Genomic DNA, 14,675 nt, shown 5'->3' on the forward strand with positions numbered 1-14,675 from the left:
GAATTGCTAAGCACTCTTCACGTGATCTTTTATCTAGTTGACAAACCCACTAATATACCTCTTCAGATGTTCAATGTCAAGCATCCACTAAATGCATAAGAAACTTTTAAATTGTAAAAGTTTCCTTCATTCCATATGAATGTAATCGAATTTGAAATGTAAGTGCAATTGTTAATGTATACCACCAAATATCTGTTTAAAAATGTTTGTTATATGTTGTAACCATTTTCCATGGGCTTTCTCTGAAAAGTTTTTTTTTTGATTAAACCCAGATGGAGAAAAGCACAACAATAAATAATAATACCTTGCAACATGCAGACATATAATATAGGAACAGCCACCCAATTAAAAGTCCCTGATCTAATTAGCATAATATTTGAATACCAAATAGCCCATAATTCTTCCCATTTCCAGTAGGAATGTGGGTTACTACTCAGAAAAACTTGTTAAAAACAAGAGTGACAAAAATAAAGGAAACATATACTCGCATTATTAAAGAGACAGTGTAAAATCTGTAGACTATAATAAACTGCATTGAAAAATTCTACCACACATGGTTATTTCTATTTGCTTCAGAAAATGTGAGCTACAAGACTGTGTCCTAAATTATTGTTGCCACTAGTATGTTGCTTATCTAGTGTGGTTTTCTATGTACTAGACAGCTTCAAAAATTACATGTGATGAAGGGGATTCAAAAAATGTAAACGAGTAAATCAAGTCTGAAAAATAAGGACCTACCTCCAAAATTGGGAACATCCTTAAACTGTCTTAAAAATAACAACATTCCTTTAAAAAAAAACAGTTGAAATGTCTGACAACACACATGTATGCATAATGTGCATACACGAATGTGTCTACGTATATTTTACATATCTTAAAGCTATATATAATATACATGTATATAATATATATATGTATATATATATATATATATATATATATCTATATATATATATATCTATATATATATATATATCTATATATATATATATATATATTTATTTATTTTATTTTATTTTATTTTATTTTATTTTACATTTAACCGGGAAATTCCGACTGGACCAGGTCCATTTTCAGCGGAGGCCTGGGGAGAAAAGCTCCAACATCAAGTTATACAAATACAGTACATCCAGCATAATACACAAAACAGGATACATCATGTATGCTGAGCATAGTAATATAACAAGAAATTAATAAAAAACACTCCAGGTAAAAGAAGATGTAGAACATGGGTAAAAATACAATGTCAGTTATACATTGGTAAGAGAAAATTCTACAGTTAAAAGTACCCTTTCAGATGACCAAGCCTAGAGGGGATCAGAGCTCCAACATGTGATCAGAGAGGAATTTGGGGAGTTAATAGTAGTATGGGTAGGGTTATGTGATACAAGGGCATAACCAGGTACTAAGAAGGTGCGATTTGAGGGAGTTTTTGAATATGGATGTGGAGGGGGCAGTGGACATGGATAGGGGAAGAGAGTTCCAATTTCTGGCAACGGTGTGGGAGTAGAGCGCTTTCCCTGCATTATTGTTAGCCTTGGTGATGGAGAGGAGAGATTTTTCACTGGATCTTAGGTACCGGTTTGCAGTATAGATAGTAAGTAGGATGGATAATGAGGGTTTTTTTTCAAGATATTTTAGAATAATGTAGGCTGTGCTCAGCTGGTGATAGTTAAGTATCTGTGGTAGCTCAAGCCATTTTAGTTCTTTTAGTGCAGCACAGTGATGGGTTCTATAGGTTGAGTTAGTAGCAAACTTGGCTATTTTATTGTAGCATGATTCTAGTTTGTCTAGGTCACATTGCCTGATTTGGGTAAAGATTGGTGCTGCGTATAATAGAGTTGAGAGGAGGTGGCTTTGTGCAAGAGTGGCTCTTGCTTTTTGTGAGAGAAAGGACTTATGCCTGTATAGGGAGCCTAGTTTTTGTGTACTAGTTTTATGGTATGTGAGATGTGAACATCAAAGTGGAGATTATTGTCTATTTCAATGCCCAGAAGTTTGGTGTGGTTAGAATGGGAGATGGTGCTGCCGTCCTTAGATGTTATGGTAAAGGAGAGTTTTTTTTTTATCTATTAGGGGTAAATAGTAGCAGTTTTGTCTTTTTGGAATTTAGAATTAGTTGGATACCCGATATCCATTTTTCTACTGAGATAAAGGTATCTTGAGTGAGTGTATGTAGGGTGGTGGGAGATGAGGCAGAGCAGATCAGGGTTGAATCATCCGCATATTGTATGAGTGTGGCATGTTGTGCAGAGCATTTGAGGTTATTTGTGAAAATAGAGAACGATAGCTGGCCCAGTATAGAGTCCTGTGGTGGTTGGAAGTTGTGTAGTCAGAGTTCCTTTCCACTGGACTGATTGTTGTCTGTCAGACAAGTAGCTTCTGAACCAGGCTATAGTAGAGGAGGTGAAGGATAATGATGTTAGTGAGTCTAGTAGAATGGAGTGGGAGACCATATCAAATGCTTTTGAGAGGGCTTCCAATGTATACAGTCACATTTTGATTCTATCAGTGAGTGTGTATGGGTATTTGAACAGTACTGGCAGGAGAATTCTGGTCTACTTTTATTTTTATAAGCTAAGGGACTGGGGAAAGTATTTGAGTATAAGTGTTCTACTTGTGAACACTCAGTGTCAACTTGTCTTCTTTTTTTCTGAAAAAAAAAATATTTTTCAAATACATTTGAATGAATTCCATAGTATTTATACATAACATCTTAAATAACTATGTACGCTGTTTACATTAGCCTGACACTATAACAGATCTTAATGTATACAGTTACTTTATAAGTATGTCCAATCCATTATCAGAGTGTCTGAGCAATTATTGTATAGTGTCAGTCAACAATAAGACATTTCCCCAAGGGTTATTGATAAATGGCTTTGGATAAATTCTTAGTTCTTTAATTTTAATTTCCAAAAATGCTGTGGTCTTCAGTAGGCTGTAGAAGTTTTCCAGAGTTGGTATTGTGTTTACAGTCCATCTTCTTGTTATACACTTCCTTGAAATTGCAAGTATAGTCCATACTAGATACATGTTTGACCTATTCAAATGAGGACCTTCGTTCACATTTAATAATACAAGAGCTTTAGTTAAATTAAATGATTCATTAAATAAAGCATGTAGAAAGTTAATAATACCATTTCAAATGGCTTACTTTTAACACAGTCAAAGAAAATGTGGTTCCAATCTGCATTGTGTACTTGCTCACATCTCCAACATATTCCTTTTATAGAAGAACTAATTTTACTGATTCTGTCTGGGGTTAAGAATGCTCTGTGCAAGCATTTCCAATTAAAAACTTTCCAGTATTGTGTAAAGGATGTATAGTTTATCGATAATAAGATATTTGTTTTAATATCTTCAGTTAACTGCATTGAGTGTCCTTTTGTTATATATTCCTAATATGAGGTTTTGGGTGTTGTTTTACAGTTTATCAATATTTTGTAAAATTTTGAAATACTGTTTCCCATGTCAAAGTCATTATATATGATTTCATATATATATTTCGTAAATTTAGGTATTTCTTTAAATGAAGAATTGTTAATTATTCTACTTAAATCTTGCGAATATGACAGAATACTCTGCAGAGTTAGCAAGTCCTGTTGTGGAATTTTGTATGTTGTTTTTTATTACTTGCATATCTAAAACTTTTAGTTCTTTGATACATTGGAGCCAACAAACAAATCCTTTCTTTTCCCAGGAATTAATAATTTCTCTATATATTTTATGTGGAATGTTCTTTGTGACTATAAATGGTGTTAAAAGATCAAACCAGATTTTTAAATCTATATTTGCATTAATAATTTTCCTAAATGAGTCAATGTAATAATTAATCATACGAGTTTTAGTGGGCTTAGTTATGTTATAGTGCATGCTAATACATAATGTGTGCCATGGCAAATTGTTTTATCTGTTATTTGAAATTTATTTTGTAAATCAAATTAATTTATTGATATTACAGTTAGTAATTCTTTCCAATTTGCAGAGTAATTTGGATTTATCCAATCTGAGATTGTTTTAGATACTGATGCTTTTCTATATGTTTCTATATCAAGAAAGTTTAATCCTCCCTGTTTCCATGGTTTGATATGATGTATTAAAGCTATTCTATTTCTTTTGGAAAACCATAAAAATTTTATTAGGCATGAGTTTATTTCTTTAAGTATATTCCTTTCTGATAACAGTTGTATTGCCAAAGCTATATATAGGATCTTGGATAATAAAACAATTTTTATTAACTGTAGTCTATCTTCAAATGTTAATATTATTTTTTTCCACTTTTCCACAGAGATTTTAATTGTATTGATGATATTATTGTAGTTTTTTTATACTAATTCATTATTATTATTGCATAAGTCAATTCCTAGATATTTATTAGTTAGATTCTTGTTTCCCTATGATGTGATCCCCCTTAGTCTGCAGTTCTTTTTTTATTAAAAATAAACATTTTGATTCTGATTTATTGAAATGGAGTCCTGAAGTCATGTAAAATTTGTCAATTAATATATCTAATTCTTCTAATGTCTCTTTTGTATTAGATAATGTTAGTAATATGTCATCAGCAAATAGCATTACTTTAGAATTGTATTGTTCATAAACATCTGTTCCTTTGATTTTTATATTGTTATGAATTGAATCTGCCAATATTTCAATAGCCAGAGCAAATAGAATCGGTGACATGGGACATCCTTGTTTAGTGCCTTTTGTTATATGTATAAATTCAGAGGTAAAAGGACCTAACTTGGCATACGCTAAATTATTTGTGTATATATATATATATATATATATAGATATATATATATATATATATATATTCTTTAGAAGATGAACAATGGATGCAGGAAATTCAAATAGCATTAGGATTTTGAATGAATAGTCCCAATTTAGGGAATCAAACGCTTTCTCTATATCTAAGCCAATTATGAGTGTTTCTTTATTTTCTTTATTAACATAATCTATAAGAGAAATTATCATTTTAATATCGTCATGTGTGTGTCTATGATATATTCAACTTATCTTCTGATGATTTGGGAATTAGCTCTTCAGCATTCCTTAAACCCACCTGCATCTTACCTTCTGTCAGAACAAAACATAGTGGCAGATAAGCAGGACCAGGACAGGCCCTCATGAATGGAAACTGAATGAAGAGGTCTTCCAGGAATGAATCCATTTATGCAGAACACCTCAAATAGATATGTTCACCTCCATTCAAAACAGACAACCAAACAAGTTTTGTAGAGGGCTCACTGCAATCAAGTCTGGAAAATAGATGCAGTTTCATTCCCTTGGAAGGGAATGTTCCTTTATGTGTTTCGACCCTTTTGACTGATAAGAGCACAATTTTTAAGATTCAGAAAGATACTCCAGAAATCTCTGTGGTGACCCCTTTTTGGTGCAGGCAACTTTGGTTCTCCCTTCTTTTGGAATTGGCAAAGGACAAGTACCACATGCTTCCTCACAGACTACTACTCATGTAAGAAAGGGGAATTTGATACTCACCAGTATCAATCATTTTTATTAGGCAAATTTCATGAGGATGTGTAGCAGGTAAAAAATGAGGCAAGAAAGCCTGCTATTATAAAATCCTATGTTGGTGAGTGAAAGTGATTACCTAGTAGGTGCCTAAATAATAACCAATGGTCCATCAGGGATTTTGTACCACTGATGCTGAAATATTTGTGTGAGTTACTTTCTTCTGGCCTCACATATTCTTCTATAAAGGTAAATCTTGCAGACATTTCTGCATGTCTGCACATGGATCCTCCTCTTTCTTCTCTGTTAGTAGTAAAATAGTTTCTGAAAGGAGTTTTATACCTGTGACTTCCTCATAAACAGGGTGCTCTTCCGTGGGATCTCAAACGTGCTGGAGAAATTGTCTATGTCATGCTTTGAACCTGCATATCAAGCTGTTTTAAGTTTCTTGACTTTGAAAAGTATTCATCATTGCTCTGACATCTTCAAGAAGAGTATCTGTTGTAAGCTCTCTTTTCCACAGGGATAGGATATAATTACGAACAAACCCCTCATTCATGCCCAAAGTGATTTCAGAGTGTACTTTGAATCAAGCTATCAGTTCTCTAGTTTTCTACATAGAACCTAAAAACCAGGGAGAAAAAGAGTTTGCCTACTCTAGATATACATAGGCAGCTCAGGCACTATCTTAACAGAACTAGGTCCTTTAGAAAAGCTGATCAGCTATTTATTTCTTATCAATGGGCAAAAAGGGACTCTCTGTGTCTAAACAGACTTTTTCCAGGTTGCACTCTGCGGCTATTGTTTTCTGCTATTCCCACCATGGAAAATCTATTCTAAACAGTATCAAGGCACATTCCACAATATCCTTGTCTCCTTCAATGGCATTCTGGAAATTGGTGGACTCTAGAAGCATTCTAGAGGCAGGTACGTGGTCTATTGCACATAGTTTTGCAAAACATTACAAATTCAATTCCTTCTGTAGGTCCAGGTTGAACATTTCTGGGACCATTCTCTAGGGATTCCTGGAACCATATCCTTCCTTCTACCAGGTTGGATAGACTTTGGTAATTAACCCATATAGCCTAAATGCTACTGCAGCTGTTGGAATGATGAACATATTAGACTTGTGTAAGTTGCACTTACCCATACAGAACATATCTGAATTCCTCACTGCTGCAGTAGCCACACCTACCATCCATTCCCCTACTCTTATATCTTGTATACAGTTGTGGCTGGCATACAAAGTACAGTTGTGTTTGTTTCTGATTCATATATTTTATTGTTCTTATTGGTTGGGTGTTTCAGGATCTTTAGTCTCTTCTCTCATTTTAAGGGGAAGAAAGCTTCACTCTGAGTGAAGGAGTGGTGGAGAGCCAGAAAGTTTTGAAGCTGGCAGGATGGCTACTGCAGCAGTGAGAAACTTGAACATCTATTGTTAATTTTAATTACAACCTATACAACTATACTATCTTCATAACTCCTGTCCTTCAATCATATTTCCTAATTTCTTACACCATTCCTCCATTTCCTGCTGTTTGCCAAATCAAAAACGTAATACTTGCAATTGTTTTGCCAATATGAATATACCTGGCACAATTCCCTACCCCCCAAATACTTAAATTTTTCTCATTCATTTTTGACCATACCATATCTCTAACTTAAGTTTCTGCAATACCTTTTCTTCCTATACCATTGCTGTTATATCATATGTGTATGTAACACTTCAGGAATAAATATCCATTTGAAACTATCACCTACTTCCTAACACTTCTTTTAACACCCTATATAATATCGCATTCATAGATAAAGCAAATAATAAAGAACTCATTTGACATTATTGTTTGCTGCACTAGTAACCTGATATATTGCATCTACTCAGCCATTCATTAATGATGCAATGTAAGACTGACCAAACCTATCCAAAATTAATATAAACTGCATCCATGCCTGACATATCTAATGCCATCTTAACTACATCTTGCCTAATGCAATCAAATGCTTTAATAATAATTTTAATTAATTGTTAATAAATGAACAAAGACACCGGTAGCCTACAGGCAATGGACCCATCCCAGTTTAGTTTTATCAAAGGAAGGTTATGCCTATTTAGCCTGGTAGACTTTTTTGAGAATGTAACCAAGGTAATGGATGAAGGAAAAATGGTACGTACCACTTACCTAGACCTAACTAAGCCATTTGCCACAATACCCCACTCAATTATTGTGGACAAACTCACTGAACTAGGCATAAATCCCTTACAACTCTCTGGATTGCCAGCTGGCTCACTGATAGGAGTACCACAGGACTCTGTGCTGGGCCCATGCCTGTTTAGCATCTACTTCTCATAGGGTAAGGCTAATGTCAAGAGCCTCTGGCTCACCAAGTTTGCAGACGACCGCAAATTGGGAGCTATCATAAATTCTCCTTATGACACTAATCTCCTGCAAGATGGTCTAACACAAATGACTAATGCCAAAGCCACAGATTAAAATTCAATGCAAAGACATATGTTATAGTGCGTTTTGGGAAAATATCTTCCCAGAAAACTCACTGTATTGATAAGACACCCTTAAGAGTTGACCCTGTAGTTAGAAATCTGAGAACATATGTAGACCGCAATGTGTCATTTGATCAACATGTAGCCAGTGTAGTAGAAAAATCATTCTATGTCACCCAACTTATTTGTAAGGGTATGGCACTCAAGTCCAAGGAAGTTATAGTACCACTCTACTTGTCCCTTATCAGACCCATCATTGAGTACAATTCCCCCTTCAGCATGTACCTGGCTAGGCATATGCAACAGTTAGAACACACACAGAGGTCCCTCACCAAGTGAATCCAGGGTATTAACACACTGCGCTATACAGATTGCCTTAGAGCCGTATATCTATACTCGGTCTCCTACAGGTTGTTGAGAGGTAATCTGTGCTTGGCACATAAAGCTTCTTTAGGTCCAGCCCTGATGTAGCTTTTGCACATCCGCAAAATGAGCAGCACCAGAAACACTAGATCAAGGGATTTGAACTTTACTTGTGACATAAATAGAACATGCTGGAAAGACAGATATGTGACTCAAAGGATCCCCATGCTCTGGAATAGGCTTCTCATCCATATGAAGCAGTGTCCATCCCTAACCCTATTCAGATGTAACCTTGACCACTGGATGGGAAATTGTAAATTCATCCCAGGGTTGGCACCCATGTTTCTTATTGACAGAGGCTGACAGTAAACATTCCCTAATCAACATTGGATGGGTAATCAAAAATTCATCCCTGGGCTGGCCCCCATGTCTCTTAGACAGAGGCTAACAGTAAACATTCCTTAAGTAACAAAACCCCTACATACATTTTTAGCAGCCTGATAGCTAACATACTCCTCCTAACAAACATACCCCCCCCCCAATTATGATGTGCCTGTTAGCAGGGGATGCAATTAGGCTGGGTTGTGTGGCTATCTTATAAAGGCCCTGGTGGTCATTAGCTTTGTATAAACCTATGAACCTATAACCCTCCTGTTCTTCATTTAAATGCATCACCTTGTATGCCCACCTTAACACCTATTGAATATCATTATTCGCTATGACTTACGACCTTCAGCAAATTATTCAGTATACTTTATTTATATTCTATTCAAAATGATTCAAATAAAAAAGCTATAATCTGTCCCCAGTAAAAGAAATAGGATGCCACATTCATACAGTCATCCTTCTTATTAAAAATAGATAGATACCTCATCCAAGTTTCCTACTCAGTAACTGTTCTTCTTTAAACACACTTTGTGTCTTTCGGCTTTTCCCGGTTAGGGATCGCCACAGCGGAACTCCGGTCCGCTAATGATTGGCAGTAGATTTTTACGTGCTGGCTTGCTGGGCCTAACGCACAACCTTCAACGAAGGAACGCCCATTCACACATGTTGCCACACAGAAGACGCTCTAACTGAGAATCGAACGGGCAACGTCTAACTGTGAGGCGACAACACTACTGTAAGGATCACAAATGCCTTCCGCTTATCCAAATTCTCATAAAATGCATACTCCACCCCAATAAGGCCTGAATTGCATTCTTAGTGCTTGCCTCTAATTCCTGATCTTAGTCTAGCATAAACATTTCTAGTACAGTTCCTAGAATAATATCCTTATTTTCCTGTTTTCAAATATGATTACATAATTTTCCATCATTTTCAACTTCTGTTCCATACCTTCCACCTGTTCCTTTTTTCCTTAATCATGAACTTCATGTGCTTTAATTCCCCATTTTGTTTCACAGAATACCATGGATGTCTGCTCCTTTATACCTATACAATTGCTTCTTTGTAGCCTAAATTCCTTCTGAGTCTTTTACTTTTGGAGCTCATACAGTGTTCTTGTCTTCACCTGCCTTTCTAACACCTCACCTACTTCTAACTTATCATGGAACTGTTCTATCATTTGCTTTTCTTACTAACTGACATCTTGCTTCATTAAAAACAGCATTAATTTAAATTCCTTCCTAATCTTATCTTTCAGCTCCCCCCATAATTATCCAGCTTTCATAAAAATATTCCCCGTACTCACCCTGAAATACAGTTTCTGAGGTGACCTCATCAGTACCCCTTCATATTCTATTTTTTTCATCCCCTCTGTTCTGTACTACCTATCAGAGCTTTATGATTTGAAAATCCATTTGCTGACATTTTAAAGTCGTCATCCATCTATGATGTTTCTTCACCATCTCCTCTAACCTTAAATCCTTACAAGTCATTAAGTATATTAGTAATTCCAATTCTTTTTTTTTTCCTCTTACCTTTAATGTACAAATTGTACCCTCTATACACAAGCAATGCAATCAGTGTTTTAATAAACAATTCTAAGATTTCAAAAGCATAATTTCTAGCCATTCGATTTACTGCAGCATAAATATTAAGACCCTTAAAACTATATCTCCCTCTCCTACATTCAACATGCAGTATCCTACCATATATCCCTATCCTGTTCCTTCACTTCTGTACTTTTATCGCATACTCAGATTAACACCTCAAACATTCCTTGATCCCAAATTAAAAAGTCCCATTCTCCACCTTTTGGTACCTTTCTCTTTCAGTTTTCTAAAAAGTGTATCTTGTATGCATATTATGTTGCAGTCTTGCCCTTTCACCAAACCAATAATCAAAAGCCTTTTCAGTTTCATCTTTAAACTGTTAATGTACAAAGACAAATTCTTTATTACAATTATTTGTTTTCCATCTATTTCATTTCCTTCATGTGTTCCCAAGTTGTTAATTTTCCCTTAATCAGCTAATCCTATTGAATTCTGCATTCTTTTGCCTCCCATATGTCATCTCCTTCCCCCATTTCTTCTGTTATATTTGTATTTCAGAACTTTGCAACACTTCATTTAGATTATCATGGTGAGCAATCCATAGTTCATCCCTTTTGTCTTTTACTTTAATTAGGTTTTCCTCAGCTTCTGACCCTTCCACCCTGATAGTCTCGTTGTACTCCTGATATTTAGCCTCAATCTCAACTTCTTTTTCATGTACTTTTCTAATGTGACATCAACATCATCATCATCTTCTTTCGGCTGTTCCCATTAGGGGTCACCACAGTGGATCATCTGTTTCCATTTCTTCCTGTCCTCTGTATCTTGCTCTGTCACACCAACCACCTGTATGTCCTCTCTCACCACATCCATAAACCTTATCTTAGGCCTTCCTCTTTTCCTGTTACCTGGTAGCTTCATCCTTACCATCTTTTTCCCAATATACTCAGCATCCCTCCGCAGCACATATCCAAACCAACGTAATCTTGCCTCTCTGGCTTTGTCTCCAAACCTTCCAACCTGGGCTGACCCTCTAATATACTTATTCCTAATCCTGTCCACTCTCGTCCCACCCAGTGCAAATATTAACATCTTTAACTCTGCCACATCCAGCTCTAGCTCCTGCCTTTTTGTCAATGCCACTGTCTCCAACCCATATAACATAGCTGGTCTCACTACCCTCTTGTAGACCTTCCTTTTCACTCTTACTAGTACTCGTCTGTCACAAATCACTCCTGACACTCTTCTCCACCCACTCCATCCTGCCTGTACTCTGTTCTTCACCTTTCTTCTACTCTCACCATTACTCTGAACTATTGATCCCATGTATTTAAACTCATCCACCTTCACCACCTCTACTCCTTGCATCCTCACCATTCCTCTATCCTCCCTCTCATTCACATACATATATTCTGTCTTAGTCCTGCTGACCTTCATTCATACATAGTACTTGTTGGTTATTACTCCTGTTAAACAATGTCCTTTTCATTTATATCAAGTACAAAACGTTTTAGGGTATTCACTCGTGAAACGCTGCTCATTCAGACATATACTGCATTTTATGGGTTACCTTCTATTATGCATCACTCCCCTCCAGCCTTATTAATGGTCATACTATTCAAATGATGCAAAGAATTATAAATTTGTTAAAACTTCCCAACCCTCAGTCCTTGCATGCAATTACTCCATGATTCTTTTGTCATAATATAGTTTTTTACAAATATTTGTAATTTTTTTCCTCACCTCAATATCAGTCAGCATTTCAGTTTTAAAGAAAACTGCAATAATTTCCTTTTGTTACATACTAATGCCTAAAAGGAAAAGTCCTTTCATGGATTCACAGTCCACATACTATTTAATGTCTTGCAAACATACTTCATAGTTCTTTATGATCTGAAAATTAAAAATCATAAAATGGCTCTTTGGGTACATGAATCCATGTTCTAATTTGCTGAACATGAAACCTAGTGGAAAATAATCTTTTCCTGCAAATAGTAATTTTCTGATGGTAAATGCCGCAATCCAGTATAATAAAAGTAGACAGTGCTTCTCTTTTCTTGCATTAAGTTCATAAGTAGTTACTAGTAGACCAGGGGACCATTGAGGAGCTTTCCCCAAATTCCCAATTGCCCCTAAGCACTGTCTGGTTAGGTGACTTGCTCAAGGTCGCACAGTAGGCAAGTGAGGGCTGAGGGAATCAAACCCTGCACCACAAGAACTGCAGCTCATAGATTTAAACCTCTGGCTAAACTGCCTGATGCAATGGATCAGACTCCCATCCACTAGTATCCACAGTAGCAGAAGAAGGAAGCATTGTTGTCCTAACGTCTCTATTCCCACTTTTCTTTATTTTCATAAAGAGCATTAGATGTCATTGTCAGTCTCTGCCTCATTTCCTTTACATGCAGGTATTTTTTCATTTTTCTGTCTTTTCACTCTCTCTCTTTTTTTTTTTTTTTTTTTGCAATGAATCTAGCTCATCACTCATGATTTGATTTTCCATCTTTAATGTTTTCATGACCTCTGCCTACATGGTGTCTGAAAATGTGGCTTGTGAGTCTGGCACTCACATAAGCTTTTGTAATATTTATTTTATGAGCTCTCCAGTATCAAAAAACATGACTTTATCCTCCATCTTTACAATGTCTGAACTATTATTAAACTTTTCTCCTTCACTTTCTTCCTGAAAATTAGAATTGGTCTCTGCTTCCACTTGCTTCTTGGAATCCTCCAATAGTATACCGGAAGAGCATCTCTAACACACTACCTACACTGTAAGAGATTTTCTCTGGTTTCCTGGCCAATATTAGCCTATCAGTATAAATATTTCTTCAGGTTTCCCTCAAAATAGGGCATTGGTCTAGTGGGACTAACTCAATCAACAGCAATATAAATAAGTAAACAGAAGTGCATAGATGAGTCCTGCTGTCAGTGATACTTCATTCATGTGCAATTACATAGTACAAAGTTGCAGACAGATAAGAAGATGGATAGATGGGGGTAACAAGAACTGATGTCTTAAGGACATAGACTATTAACCACACTGTTTTACATAACTGAGTTAATATCTGTATGAGCAAATGAGAGAGAGTGAGAGACACAGACACAGAGAAAAGTTAATAACTCCTTTTGGACACTTACTTTGCCCAGATTGATGAAAGATATGCTTTAGTGCAGATTTGAAGACCTCCTGATGACCTGACTTGAGATTATTATGAAGATGAGTGAAAGATTATTCCAGAGTCTGAGACCAAGACAAAAAATGTTTGTCACTGTTTATTGTTGGAGCATAAGAGGCAGTGAGAAGTTTTATACTGGACCTGAGGGAATGACTGGATGATGTCCAGTGAATGACCGTGTGTAATTGTGGGCATTTGTTTTGGTGGTAGAGTGCTGATTGCACAGTGGGAAGCCCGTGTAGGGCTGCATTGCTACAGAATCTTAACCAGGTGTTTGCTTTGAATGAAACATAGAGGTGTGTTGTTTGAGAGAGAACAGATTCAAAATAAGAGACTTAGTATTAAGTTTGTTTGACTTTCTCTGTGAGTGAGTCATGGAGCTTAATGAACAGAGAAAAGCTGTAAAAGACTGTTTGGAAGGTTATGGCAGTTGCACATTGGGTTTGTGAGTAGAGAAATTTGTGGGATTGATATAAGGTGACCATCTTGCAGTTTAACGGTCTTATAAATGTGAATATCAAACTTTAGCTATGGGTCAATAATGATGAAGAGCAATTTAAAGGAGGGAAATATTTTAAATTTTGTTCCATCTTTCTCTACTGTTGATAAACTATTTGAAGGGTCTGGTTTATTTTGTCCAGGGAATAATCATATCACTTTATTTTTCTTGTATCTAGTTTGGACAGATGAATTTAGCAAATTCTGGATGTTGTTAAATGCAGTTTTGAGCGATAAGTTGATTGATACTAATCTATGAACCTATGAACCTATGAACCTATGAGTGTCATGCAAAATATACTGCAAACGTACACAGTAAAGAGGTGGAGAAACTGAAATGCTCTGTACTAAAAATGAATTAAAATCTAAGTCAACTGCAGAAAATGTAAGATTTTCATAAGCTGTGAAAAAAACTAAAATGAGCTTGAACATTAGCAGAGAATTTGGCAGAGTAACATGTCTGTGCACTAACGTCTTACCTTTCTGTACCATGTTGCTTATATTTTGCTTGCAAGTATTTTCCTATACAGTTATTTACTTTCACGTTAGTACCAGCTATTTGAATCGTTTTCCTACAATGTCTGTGTAACAGAGTAGCTGATCATTATGCATGTATATTAAAATACTAAATTAGAAAAATAAAAAACAAAATCAGGACAAAGCAGAAACTCTTGTTAAAATATCACACTTCTTACACTTTGGCAAAATCTGTTTTGGAGTTTG

This window comes from Protopterus annectens, chromosome 16.part0, assembly GCF_019279795.1.
Source record: "Protopterus annectens isolate FY-2018-M chromosome 16.part0, PAN1.0, whole genome shotgun sequence".
Taxonomy (NCBI): Eukaryota; Metazoa; Chordata; order Ceratodontiformes; family Protopteridae; genus Protopterus; species Protopterus annectens.